General features: G+C 37.4%; 1 pseudogene; it reads left to right on the forward strand.

Moving 5' to 3' along the window:
* The window catches only part of LOC105730496 (dnaJ homolog subfamily B member 6-like), a 30,287-nt pseudogene extending 15,763 nt beyond the window's left edge, over nt 1–14,524 (forward strand).
* The last annotated feature ends 563 nt before the right edge of the window (nt 14,525–15,087 follow it).

The following is a 15,087-nucleotide window of genomic DNA, read 5'->3' on the forward strand; positions in this document are numbered from 1 at the left end:
ATTTCACTGTTTTCCAAGTTTCTTTGGCATATTGTTCTGGGTAAACATTTTATAAACAATATCACAGAATTTTTTTTTTCCCAATTTAAGCATAGAAAAATTTAACTCATACATATTTATTATTAATATGTTTGGGCTTATTCGTACAGTCTATATTATATTTTCTACATAGTATTTTTTTCCTTGTTTTAATTTGTGTTCTTATCTTTTGTTATGCAGATAGCATTTTAAAATTTCATTTACATTTCCCTGGTGCAAGCATCATTGGTAAACATTTTCTGTAAAGGACCTGATAGTAAGTACTTTTGTGGGTTGTACAGTCTCTGTCACAACTACTCAGTTCAAACATGAAAGCAAGCCATAGACAATACATAAATGAATGAACACGGCTGTGCTCCAGTAAAACTTCAATAAAAAAAATGAGGCAGCAGGCCAGATTTGGCCTAAGGGCTTGTTTCAGTGGGTTCCACTACCATACCAGAATACCACAGACTAGGTGACTTAAACAACAAATATGTATCTCTGACAGTTCTGGAGGCTGGAAGTCCGAAATCAAGGTGCCAGCACAGTCAGGCTCTTGGTGAAGGTCCTGTTCCTGGTTATGCTCTTGAACAGCATAACTGGCACAGTGATAAACAGAGCAGTATCATATTTTTAACAGTGCATTTAGCTATATAACTTTGATCCTTTTTTATTCCTAATGTTGTTGATTTATTTCTTCTCTCTTTTTAAATTTTTCAGCCTTGCCTACTTTTGTAGTTTTTTCACAGTCTTTTCAAAACACTAGTTTGGGGAGAGGTATTGATAAAATTAACTAGAGTCATTTTCTTGGTGCGTGCACAGAGGGAAATCTTGTGTCTCCTCCTCCTCTTATAAAGACATTAACCTTATCATGATGGCTCCACCCTCATGTTCTAATCTAACCCTAATCAACTCTCAAAAGCACCTTCAAATACCATCACATTGGGGGTTAGAGTTTGAACATAAGAATTTGGAGGGAAGTGTGATGTTCCCCTCCCTGTGTCCATGTGTTCTCATTGTTCAACACCCACTTATGAGTGAGAATGTATGCCGTTTGGTTTTCTGTTCTTGTGTCAGTTTGCTGAGAATGGTCGTTTCCAGCTTCATCCAGGTCCCTGAAAAGGACGTGAACTCATCCTTTTTTATGGATACATAGTATTCTATGGTATATATGTCCCACATTTTCTTCATCCAGTCTATCATTGATGGGCATTTGGCTTGGTTTGAAGTCTTTGCTGTTATAAACAGTGCTGCAATAAACATGTGTGCATGTGTCTTTATAATAAAATAATTTATAATCCTTTGGGTATATACCCAGTAATGGGATTGCTGGGTAAAATGGTATTTCTGTTTCCAGGTCCTTAAGGAATCATCACACTGTCTTCCACAGTGAACTAATTTACACTCCCACCAACAGTGTAAAAGTGTTCCTATTTCTCCATATCCTCTCCAGCATCTGTTGTCTCCTGATTTTTTAACGATTGCCATTCTAACTGGTGTGAGATGGTATCTCAATGTGGTTTTGATTTGCATTACTCTAATGACAAGTGATGAGCTTTTTTTCCATGTTTGTTGGCTACATAAATGTCTTCTTTTGAAAAGTGTCAGTTCACACCCTTTGCCCACTTTTTGATGGGGTTGTTTTTTTTCTTGTAAATGTGTTTAAGTTATTTGTAGATTCTGGATATTAGCCCTTGGTCAGATGGGTAGACTTCAAAATTTTTCCCATTCTGTTGGCTGTTGGTTCACGCTAATGATAGTTTCTTTTGCTGTGCAGAAGCTCTTAAGTTTAATTAGACAAATTAAGTTTAATTTGTCTATTTTGGCTTTTGTTGTCATTGCTTGTGGTGTTTTAGTCATGAAGTCCTTGCCTATGCCTATGTTCTGAATGGTATTGCCTAGGTTTTCTTCCAGGGTGTTTAGTCTTATGTTTTAATCTTTAATCCATCTGGAGTTAATTTTTGTATAAATTGTAAGGAAGGGGTCCAGTTTCAGCTTTCTACATATGGCTAGCCAGTTTTCCCAACACCATTTATTAAATAGGGAATCCTTTCTCCATTGCTTGTTTTTGTCAGGTTTGTCAAAGGTGCCTGTTGGGGGAGGGGGCTAGGGGAGGAATAGCGGGGGTGGGATGATTGGGAAGGGATAGCATTAGGAGAAATAATGTAGATGATGGGGGAATGGATGCAGCAAACCACCATGGCACCTGTATACCTGCCTATGTAACAAACTTGCACATTCTGCACATGTACCTCAGAACTTAAAGTATAATTAAAAAATAAAAATAAAGAATTTGGAGGGCAAACATTCAACCCCTAACAGGGCTATCATTTCCTACCCCTGCTCTAGTGTTTTGTATTGTAAGAACTTTTCTTTTTTTTTTTTGAGATGGAGTTTTGCTCTTGTTACCCAGGCTGGAGTGCAGTGGCGCGATCTCAACTCACCGCAACCTCCGCCTCCTGGGTTCAGGTAATTCTCCTGCCTCAGCCTCCTGAGTAGCTGGGATTACAGACACGCGCCACCGTGCCCAGCTAATTTTTTGTATTTTTAGTAGAGTCGGGGTTTCACCATGTTGACCAGGATGCTCTCGATCTCTTGACCTCGTGATCCACCCGCCTCGGCCTCCCAAAGTGCTGGGATTACAGGCGTGAGTCACCACGCCCGGCCCTTAAGAACTATTTTAAAGCCATCTGGTAGAGGGCCTCCCTTCGATTTTCTTTATTGTGTCTTTCTGGAAATTCTCTTAGGCCTATATTGGTCATATCTCTTAATCTATTTCTCACATTTACTATCATTTTTACTCTATTTCCTGAAGTTTTTTCTTTTTGTTAATGGTAGTAGTACAAGGCAAAATAACAAAACAAATATTAAAGGAAAAGTGATGCTCTCCCACTTTATCACTCTGTCCCTACCTACAGGCCCTAACTGCTCACTGAACCTTTTTAAAAAAAATTTTTCTGGTCATAATGCCAAGTAATATGTTTATACCTCTATTCCTTATCTCTGATATGAAAGATAGAGATTTAGTTCAATTATGTTGCCTTCCTCTATATTACTATGTTCTTTCCTCTCTTCCCCAAATTTGATATCTGTAACATAGCTTTAGCTCTACTAATAGTTATCTTAATCCAATCAACGTTGGCAGGTTTTTTGAAAATAGGTTTTACTTTTTGGAGCAGTTTAGGTTCACAGCAAATGCAAAATTGAGCATAAGGTATAGAGATTTCTTATATCTCCACTTCAATAGACTATTTTTTTAATTCCACAGTTTGTAAGAAGGAATATTAATAATTATAATAGTGATCCTAAAACCAAAGACAAAAGGATTGTTGTCTTACATTACATTCATTGTTTAAAATTGTGCCTTATTTTCTTTTTAATATTCAGATCATGGCTTTCTTATTCACCTTTCTTTCTTCTCTCTTTTTGCTTCTGTCTTAGTCTGGGCTGCTATAATAAAATATAAAGTGAGTGACTTATAAACAACAGAAAATGATTTCTCACAGTTCTGAGGCTAGGAAGTCCAAAATAAAGGTATCAGCAAATTCAGTATCTGGTGAGGCCTCTTGGTTCACAGACAGCTATAGTCTTGCTGTATCCATGGCAGAAGGAAAAGGTTGCTCTCTGAGCCTCTTTTATAAGGGCACTAATCCCAGTCATGAGGGCTCTTCTGTCATGGACTATCCCCTCCCGTTAATACCTTACACTGGGAGTTAGAATTTAGCAAACATTCAGTCTACAACAGCATCATACCTCCTTATTACATGATGCTCTTTTTTCATAATTTTTTCATCATACTACCTATTCTCGAGTTCCCTGTCATTTTCCTGAAGATGCCTCTCCTGGGAGTCTATCCATGTCCATTCTCTATTCTGCTCTGCACTGGCTGCTCTTCAGGCCTGTTCTGCAGTTGCTTTCCAAATATCTCCCTTCACAGCCCTCCTGGGACAAGGCTTCTTCTGTTTGCTGCATTTCATGGTATCTTCCTCTTGGTCATTTTGCCCCTAACTGTATTGGACTACATTCTCAAGGGCCATTACACTTTTAACTTCTGAAAGTATTTTGTGTTCTCTAATTGTTCTTTTTCCTAACAACGTTTTATTGACTTTTCTTTGCAATATCCCCATGAGAATATCACATAGAATATTTTAAAAATTCTCAGTCCTTCCATTTTTCTCTGCTACTTCTGTAGTTTGTTTACTTGTTCCTATTGGTCCTTTTCATTTAGTTGCTTTTCTTCAAATATTTGATGATCTTTTGATGTTCATTCTTGTCTATTAATGAGAAACTTAATTGACTACCTAGTAGCTGGTATAGGTTTTTGCTCCCATGAATGGCAGAGTGGACTGTAGGGCTTATGTAACTGGGTGCAGCCTATTTATTGGAAGGCTTCACTTCAGGGCACTTGGGCATGGAGCAGGCAAGCTAGCTGGAATTCCCGGTTGCTAAAATAAGAAAGGATTTTCTGGCCTGGCATGGTGGCTCATGCCTTTAATCCCAGCACTTTGGGAAGCCAAAGCAGGTGGATCACCTGAGGTCAGGAGTTTGAGACCAGCCTGGCTAACATGGTGAAACCCTGTCTCTACTAGAAATACAAAAATTAGCTGGGTATGGTGGTGCACACCTGTAATCCCAGCTACATAGGAGGCTAAGGTAGGAGAATCGCTTGAACCTGGGAGGCAGAGGTCGCAGTGAGCCAAGGTCACGCCACTGCACTCCAGCCTGGGAGACAGCAAGACTCCATGTCAAAAAAAAAAAAAAAAAAAAAAAGGAATTTTCTGTGACAGTGGCTATCTTTAGTGTTCCTCACTCCTGGACAGCAGGACTTTTTTATTCCTTTAGTTTGACTGCATTTCTCTCTCAGACAGCTGTGCCCTCCTTAGAATTCTACCCTAGGTGGTATATACATTTTCTTTGACCTGTATCTTGAGGATCTTAGCTTTAGGTTAGTGATGCTTTTGAATTCTGTTGTTAGGGCTCCTGTCCTAATTAAATTATTAATTATCTCTCTATTGCACAGTGCTCTGCCCAGTTCCTGGTATTTGTTCACTCTATTTTTAGAATTTAGTGGATTTTGTCTTATTCTCAGAGGTTTCCTCATGTACAGAATGTATTTTGGGTTTCCTCAACTCTTGTCAATCCAAGCCCATTGATTTTTTTTCCTTTGGGTGCACCTCACAATTTTTGGTTTGCTGATAGTTACTTTTCTTGTTTGCCAGTGCCATTATGGCTATACATTACACACATTCTGTAAATGTAAGGGATTTGGGTGGGTATTTACTTAGACACCAAATGCATTCCCCTGGTTTATTTATTCTTATTGAGGTTGCTTAAGCTAGTCATTCGCTGGGACGGTTTTAATTTCTTGCTTCAAGTCACAGTGTTATTAGCCTGCCCTGAAAATGTTACATTGACCTTTTTTATGGGAGCAAGTGGTTCCTACTTACTGGGCAATCATACTTTTCAGAAATTTTAAGTGTCTGAACCTTTATATTTGCACATGGCTATTGCTCTATGTGTAGTTGTATTTTGTGTGTGTAATTAATAAGCCACCAGCCCATGATGCTAAATTCTAAGAGCAAAGATGTCTTTAAAATGAAACTGAATGCTTTAGCTTTCCTTTGCAGCACTTTATGTCATCATAGACTCCTGAGTTGTTTCAGGACTCTATGATAGCCTTCAACCAAGTAAACATGTGATACCTGCTGACTACATTTATTTTTTGACTTTGGAAAGACCCATCATGATAGAAGGGGATCTTAATAGACTTACCCAGTGAAGCTTAATAAGTTAGTTCTTGAAAGAGGAACTGAATGAAATGTTAACAACACAGATTCTCAATAGCTCAATGGCCCTCCCCAGCAGAGAAAAGGCTGACCTCACTTCTGGATCACTCTATGACATAAATTTCTCAGTCACAGGATATTTCAGAGAATTTTACATGAAATGCAGGAAAACCACATTCCACCCACATTTGATCTTGACAGAGACTCATGTTGTGAGATATATACTTTTCTATTATATATACTAGAAAAGAAAAATCTCAAAATGGAAATTTGGGAACTTGCTGGGCTTACCAAAACAGAAAATATAACTGTGGTTGGGTTCTTGTAGAACTGAGTGATAAATAAATTGTCTTTTGCAAGTTTCAGAAAAGAGATGGTATTTTTATATGGGTGACCTTTGAGAACCAGCAAATCACTAACTTAGAAGATAACCGAATTCCCCATGTTAAGAATATAGTAGGAGTGTAATTTTAAGATTAAAATGCAAGTCCACACATATGTAGCTAAGAACACAAGCCCTCTGAGATGAGCCAAGAAAAAAAATTAGTGATGTTTGACTCAGTTAGCTATTCTTTCTGACAGGAGATTAAAGCCGCCTGTGAGATTTCTTTGACTCCTGACTCATTTAATTCGTTTAGACATTGCCAGCAGAGCAAGCTACGACAAAGCAGATCCATCTTAACAAGCTCATTCCTGGCTGTTCTAATAAAGAAAAATAATTGAACTGCTGATTTTGATTTTTCAAAATGCACTCAGCATTTGAGTATTTGGCTTCACACTCCAAATAAACATAGAAATATTTATTACGTCATCTTCTTCCCCAGAGCGAATGGAAAAAAGCACACACAGAGAATTAGCTCCAGGTAGCCTTTAAACTAGTGTAGCATTAAAGTATGTTTGCTATGTTTAGTTTATTATAATTTAATTTTTAGCTTAAAATCTTAGTGTCTTATTTGGAAGAAGCACCAGCTCAAAGCACATAGGTCAACGTGGATAAATGAATATGCTGATGTTAAGCACATCTATTATGAATATTATTTCTCAAGAAACACCTGCAGTGGAGAAGAGTCAGTCCTGGTCAAAGTGAGCAGTAGGTAGAGCTGAAGCAGCAAGCTTGTGGTCACAGACATATTTATTCAACCTGAACATTGTTCTTTAAAAAAAATGCATAAACATTTGAAAATCAGAAGACTCCACATAAAAATTGAGATGTGGTTCCCTTGCACATTTACAGGAACTAGCAACAGGAAAGCTCATTTCCAATCCTCAGGTGCTAAGTAGCAGTAGATTCCTCCACCACTTGTGGTATGTGCACACACATTTCGCCAAGCTGGCATCATTTGTATTCGCTGCCTGATCCCTATCACACAGGATTAGGACCACTGATAAAGACAATAAAGCATAAAACTTAGAATTAAAAGACCTCTATACTCATTCCACTGTTAGCACCAAGAGAATCCTCATTTGGACGTGCCTAGGATCTAGACAGCTAGATATTAACCAAAAATACTGATAATGGGTTGCGTATCATCATTAAGAGGTAGCTTTACCACAGCTGTGTCCAATGTGCAGCACGTCAAAGTAGATGGTCTCTGTATCTTGACATTGGATTGGAGGGGAGAGAGTTATCATTAAAGTCATATCTAGAACCTGGAACTTTAGATATTATCTAATTTAAACTTCACAATAAGGTCAGAAGGCTGATATTTTACAGGATAGAAAAACAAAGTTAAGGAAAATAAACTTACTTGATGTTAAACAATTACTAAGTGGTGGACAACTATTCAAAGCCAAGTCTGTGTGACTAAACAAAATCTGTATTTTATCAATGTTACAAAATCTCTTTGGAGACGTATCCCCTCTCAATAAAATAAGAAGAATGTTAATCCTTTGACTCTCAGAAGTATGCACTATATTCATGATATCATTTTTAGGTTTGTGATTCTATGGGGGGGATATTAACTTATAATACCAGTATTTTGAGCTTTAAAATACATAAAACTTTAAACATAACCCTTTTATACAACCTCCCAATGAGCAGTTATCTTCCCTTGTATGAGTTTGGCAGCAGCTATAATAGAGAGTCAAATTAACAGTGGCTCAAACACATTAGAAATGTATTTCTTGGAGTTTCATACTTCATGTGACTCCCATGTGCTTGCAGGTTAATAAATTTGTATGCCTTTTGTCCTGTTAATAAATATATTTCTCTTCACACAATAGTCTGAGAGTAAGCTTTTCATAGCCAGTATTATGAGTTTCAAGTGGTCAGGACTCAAATTATTTTTAATCGTGTTCCACTACCCTAGAGTGATGCTCTCATCCCATGATACAAGATGGCTTGCTACCACTTCAACAGTCTAAGCAAAGGATATGATAATTGCACGCATTATTTTCACTCATATCTCATTAATAAGAATGTAATGAAGTAGCCCCACCTACACATAAAGGAGTCAGAGGAATGTAGTCATTGTCTAAGGCACCCTGTGCCTAGCTAAAATTTTATTATCATGGAAAGAAGAGGAAGCCGGTACTGTGAGACAATGATTTATCTCAGTCACACCCTTTAAAACTTACTCATAAAGTACAACCAAACCACACTTCTCCCTTTTGATGCGGATGCCTGTCTCTACTAATTAACCACTTGACTTTTCCTTCTTTCTACTTTTGTGTCACTATCAAAGTCCTGAGCCTTTTTAAAAAAGTCCTTCTGTTTTGTGTGATTAAAATTAGGAGATGATGAAAGTATGGTTTCATGAATCGCATGATTTATTGCTACAGCAAGATCATTTTTTTTCTTAGGTTGGCAATGCTTAAAGAGGGAGGGAAAAACAAGAACAAATCTCAGAGACAGTATGCTTGATAAACATGGTACATTAATCACATAGTGGGTGAGTTCCAACATTGTTAAAGAGCTCTCAGTCTTCAGACAAGTGGCTAACAAGAGTGCAGCCCTGTGGTAGACTGAACTTTTCAAGTGTCTGTCAAACTCTTGGGCTTATATGTATTTTGAAGTCCAATGATTGAGGTCAATAGCTTGTATATGGGGTCTCATAAGGTGTGACATCCCATTCTCAAGGAGAGGGAGAATTCACTCCAAGTTCTTGTCACAGCAAAATATATGTTACTCAAGTTGCAAGTATTGGGAATCATTTCACAGCTACCTAATGCCTCCCTAGGTTAGAACTTAAGTCCACACTTGATCACATCAGATTTCTTCCTGTTCCATTTGTCAGTGTTTCCCTCTCCCAACTCTGCACATTTTGTGGTGGTGGTCTCATTTGAGAATTACTAGTCTCCCATGTGTCAACAAGTGTCAGTCTTCCTCTAGATTAACTTTAAAATACAAATTTCTAATACATCTTGGTGAAGGTAGGATGATTTTCCTAGGTAGGAATTTCTTTTCACATTTAATGGTGTACTGTTTTGACTGAAAAAGGGCAAAATAGTATATGTTTACATTTCTTTGGTAGTATGTATATAGACACATTTAACAAGTAGCAATCAGCTATAGTCGTGATTCTTGTGTTTTGTAGAGCCATTGGGTATATATTAGGAACAATCGCAATAGTCATCATCAGCAAATAATAATCACTTCATAAACTGATTTGTAGATTCAATACAATCCTAATTAACACCTTAGCAAGTTTTTTGTTGACCTTCACAAGTTGATTATGAAATTCAAATGAAAATGCAAAGGACCCATAATAGCCGAGACAAATTGGAAAATATTGGAGGACAACTAATACCTAATTTCAAGTCTTACTAAGGCACAGTAATCCAGACAATGTAGTATTAGCATTAAATGGATCACTGAAACATAACAGGGAATCCAGAAATAGACACATACATTTATAGTCAGCTGTTTTTCAACAAAGATGTAAAGGAATTGAGTGGACAGAGAATAGTCTTTTCAATAAATGGTGATGAAAGAATTGAAATACATATGCAAAAAAATGAACACTGATCTATACCTCACGTCATATACAAAAATTAACTGAAAATAAAATACAGACTTAAATGATCAAAAGCATGATCCATAAAGGCACAAAATGATAAAATGGACTTCATGAAAATTTAAAACTTCTGCTCTTCAAAAAACACTGTTAAGAGAATGAAGAAACAAGGCATAGACTGAAAGAAAAATATTTGCAAATTATATATCTAGTAAAGCACTTATATCCATAATGTATAAAGAACTCTTGAAACTCAGAAATGAGAAAATAACCCAATTTTAAACGCTGGTGTGCTGGGGATGGGGGCAATGTGGGGAGAAAGGCAAGCAAAGGATTTGAACATATTCTTCACTAAAGAAGATGGTAACTAGGCTCATGAAAAAATGCCCAACACCATTAGTCACTAGGGAAATGCAAATTAAAACCACAGTGTGATATCGTTATGAACCTATCAGAATGGTTAGTATTTAAAAGACTGACAATACCAAGTATTAGTGAGGATGTGGAACAACTGCTGGTAAGAATATAAAATAGCATACTTTGGAAATGGCTCTGTAGTTTCATTAAAAGTTAAGTATATGCTTGCCGTATGATCCAGTCATTCTACACCTAGATATTTTTTTCAAAATCATATTTTACTTGTACATTAAGGTTCATAGCAACTTTATTTGTAAGAGTCCTAAACTACAAACAACTCAAATGACCATCAAGAGATGAGTGGATAAACAAATTGTGTATATCTATACAAAGGAAAACTATGTGCAACAAAATGAGATGAGCTATTTATTGATATATGCAACAACTGATGAATTTCAAAATATGCTGAGTGAAAGAAGTCAGACAAAGAGTACATGCTATATAAGTCTATTTGTATAAAAGTCTAGAAAATGCAAACTAATGCAGAGTGACAGAAATTAGGTCAGTTCTTGCCTAGGGTGGAATTAAAGAGAGGGACTCAACGCAAAGGGGCAACAGGAAGAAATATTTTGGAGTGATGGAACTCTTCTGTATCTTGATTGTTGTAGGGGTGATTACATAGTCTATTTGTCAAAGCTCACAAAACTATATTGCCACTAGCATAATATAGCTTAGGATTACCTTTTAATAAATGAATTGATAGGCTCTTGGCATACACCAGAAATAAAATAGATTTTAATAAAGAAAAAAGAATCTAAAATATCCATTAATTTTTCCTCATTGTTTTCCTCCATGCTGAGCTGTAATATAACATCAAGTATAACTGTTGTTTAAAAAATTATTCATTGTTTATTTAAAATTCAAATTTAACTGAATGCCCTAGTTACTGTTTTTGCTAAATTTGGCAACCCTAATATATCTATAATCTAGATCTATTATTCTGTCTGTCTGTCTGGCTGGCATATGCTATATCTATTTTTAAGTAATTTGTGAAGAAACTTCCAAGATAAACTGTGTGCAAACTATTTTCCTAGGTAATAAAACACACTGATCAGTGATTTAAAGTTATTTGATATAAATCAATCAAGTGCTGGAGGCCAACTACCAAAAATGATGATTTTCATTTAAAGTAATTAAAGCATTACCACTGGCAATAATGGGCTGTCAGACCAGTTTTTTCTGAGGCCACTGATGATAGTTCAAGAAAATAAAACATCATTAGCATATATTGCAAAGCAGTTTATGCAAAAGTGGGATAAAATCACTAAGCCACAGGGTAAAAAAGGAAGAGATTTGAACAAAAACAGTTCCCTGTTTTACTCTGCTAAAATTAATGTCTTGTAAACTAAGATAAGATTCTAGGAAATGATTGCTGCTACCCATCTTTCTACTAACAACTCCAGGATACATGTCTATCTTGAGCCAAATAGCAGTTTAAACCAATGCAGAGCTCGGTGTTAACATGACCTTGGGTTCTGAGGGTACCCAGGGGAGAGACTGAGGTGAGGGCTTCCACTGGGGCTGGGCAAGAGCCTGAGACTTACATCAGATTACCCAGGAAGAGGATCAGAAAACAAGATTTGGAAAGAGCTTGCCCCCTGAGGATCCACTTATCATGGAAATAATGTAGTGAAAAACCCATATTAAAGTGACTGGCTCCCTACCCGCTAAAAAAGCCAAGAAATTGGTGAGTAGGTATGCTAAGTCTTCTGATTCTTGAGGCTAGAGGAAAAGTTTGGGAACCTGGAGGTTTCTTTTGGTAGATCACCTAGAGACTAGCAACTTGCATGCCATTGCATTGCCATCCTGTATGGTGGAGTGCCACCATCTATCGCTTAAAACCACCCTGCCAGGAGCTTGGGTGCTTCCTCAGTCAGTCCAGAACATGTCAATGATGTAAAAACCCTGCTAAGGGCTGGGCACAGTGGCTTACACCTGTAATCCCAGCACTCTGGGAGGTTGAGATGGGTGGATTGCTTGAGCCCAGGAGTTTGAGACCAGCTTAGAAATAGTGAAATCCCATTTCTACTAAAAATACAAAAATTAGCCAGGCATGATAGTGCACACCTATAATCCCAGCTGCTTGGGAGACTGAGGCAGGAGAATCATTTGTACCCAGGAGGCAGAGGTTGCAGTGAGCTAAGATTGTGCCACTGCACTCCAGCCTGGGTGACAGAGCAAGAGTCTGTCTCAAACAACAACAACAACAACAAACAACAACAAAAACCCTGCTAAGGGTCCATGACCCAGAGAGACAAAGATCACTCTGGACAAACACAACATTCCTGGTGAGAGAGAACTGCTATAAGAGAAAGATGAGGGAAAAGTGTTCAAGGAGATGTAGGTGATACACACATGCACACACACACACATTTTCTGGTGCTAAAACAAGCCATAATTTCCCTATGAAACAACTTAGCACATGAATTGAAGGAGAGGATGGTCATCACAGAGGTTCAAAAAAATGGCCTGAAAGACTATAGAAGAAATAGCTCAAAGGACAGCCATGTAAAATCACAATAGAAATCATGAGAGGACAGAGAAGATTTGGGGATAGATTTAATAGACATAACGTATAGTAGAAATACCTTAGAAATAAATTACAAAACTGATAATACAAGAAAATTTTTGGGAGCTGAAGACCCATGTCTACAGACTAAAAGAAATTGTAGAGAAATAGGCAGGGTTAGTGAGGAAAGAACACATGCTTAAGCATTTCCAGGGAAATTTTTGAAGCCCAGGATAAAATAAAGTTGTACAAATTTCCATGTAGTAAGAGCAAATTATCTACATGTAAATTTTTGTAGTATAGGAAAAGAAAATAATAATTCATGGAATTAATTAAATGTAATGGAAAAGTAGAGTAGAATATCTACATTAAGAAGGGAAGATACTGTGGGATGTGGAGGCTACTAATGACTGTAATCCCACCACTTTGGGAGGCCGAGGCAGGTGGATCACCTGAGGTTAGGAGTTCTAGACCAGCCTGGCCAACATGGTGAAACCCCGTCTCTACTAAAAATACAAAATTAGCCAGGTGTGGAGGTGCTTGCCTGTAACCCCAGCTACTTGGGAAACTGAGGCAGGAGAATCACTTGAACCTGGGAGGCGGAGGTTGCAGTGAACCGAGATTGCACCATTGCACTCCAGCCCGGGCAATAAGAGTGAAACTCTGTCTCATAAAAAAGAAGGGAAGACATGGCACAAATTGTAAGTTGGTCAAATCAGCATAAATCAGGAAAAGGAAACAGAAGAAACATTGTAAAAAAGTAGACATAAAGTAAAGTAGAAAACAAAGTTAAGTATATCAATCATTATGTTAAAGAAAAATGGGCTAGTTTCTCACATTAAGTGTCAGAGATTGTCAAATTTGTTAAAATATAAAACCTAACTGAAAACAACTTAGAACAAAGTGGTTAAAAAAAAAAGATTAAAACTCGAGATCATCATACTTCCTGTTCATTGGAGAAAAGAGAGGAAGGAAAGAATGAGGAGCCACTGTGGCCACCAGCACAGCTCTGTGGAGCCCTGTGGAGCCCAGAGGAGCCCAGGGCCCACACCCACCCCTGCCCTGCTACTCACCACCACCCCCGCAACCTCAGACCTGTTCCCACCATCTGTTAAAGCATAGGGGTTACTGTGAAGTTCTAGGCATTCAGACCTGCCTGCCCCAGGATATTAAAAAGGCATATCAGGAAACTAGCATTGAAGTGCCACCCAGATAATCCTGAAAATAAGAAAGCAGTATGAAGAAAATTCAAGTAGTGAGGTGTATGAGGTGTTACCAGATGCTAGGAAAAAAGAGACATTTATGACAAATATGGCAAAGAAAAATGGTAGAGGAGAAGGTGGAAGTCATTATGACAGTCTGTTCGAGTTTGGTTTAACATTCCATCTTTAGGGAAGTTTTTGGTGGAAGGGATCCATTTCCATCTGATTTCTTTGAAGGCCCATTTGAGGGCATTGTTTGGGCGGGGAGTTGAAGAGATTCCTAAAGAAGCAGAAGCCGAGGGATAGGGTCATTTTTCTCTGCCTTCAGTTTACTTTTAGAATTGGATTTTATTCTTTTGGAACACGATTTATTTCATTTGGTTCCCTTGGTCATGGAGGTCTTATTTCATTCTATTTAAAGTCATTTGATAGTAGTGAGATGGGCAATTTCAAATCTGTATCAACTCCTATTAAAATAGTTAATGGCAGAAAACTTAGGAAGAGGTTAAGAGAGAGTAGAAATTGAACAAGATGGCCAGTTAAAGTCCTTAACGATAAGTAGTGAGAAGCATCTGCCATACTTGGATAACAAGTCTTTCAATATGTGTATATAATAAAAATGTTAAACTCTAATAAGCACCATTTAAGGATTAACAGTGACATATTTTGAAGACATTGAATGAACTTGATTTTCAGTATAATTGTACCTAATCTGAAGTATTTATAAATAGCTCATCAGAGCTCCTATTTGTCATAGACTTTTGAGTTTATTGTTGGGACCACATAATAGGACCAATTTGTTTTTATCTTTAAAAGTGTTGTAAACCTCTGTATGCACTTTGCCTTTTTATTAAAGCTACTCCATGGTGAGCAGTGACGCTCTAGTAATGGTTGGACAAGATTGTACACTAACACCAGCATGGATCTGCTTGTCCATTGTGTCTGAAATGTGAGCCAAGCAGTTTCAGCCTGCTGTGAAGTTAACATTGCCAGGTTGAGTCTTCTACATAAACAGTTTCAGTTGTTTCAGTATTTCACAGTAGAAGATGTAAATGCATTAATGTTAATACATTTCTAACTTAGTATAAATTACGAGTGTTTTCTAGTCATGCATAAATGCTGACAACTTAGCAAGTTTTGACAATTGTTTAAATATATAATGTTAAGCTTGGATTTAAAAAGCAAAGCTGGTAAAC

Source organism: Aotus nancymaae, unplaced genomic scaffold, assembly GCF_030222135.1.
Source record: "Aotus nancymaae isolate 86718 unplaced genomic scaffold, 86718_ANA_hifiasm-v0.15.2.pri h1tg000040l, whole genome shotgun sequence".
In the NCBI taxonomy this organism is placed as follows: Eukaryota; Metazoa; Chordata; class Mammalia; order Primates; family Aotidae; genus Aotus; species Aotus nancymaae.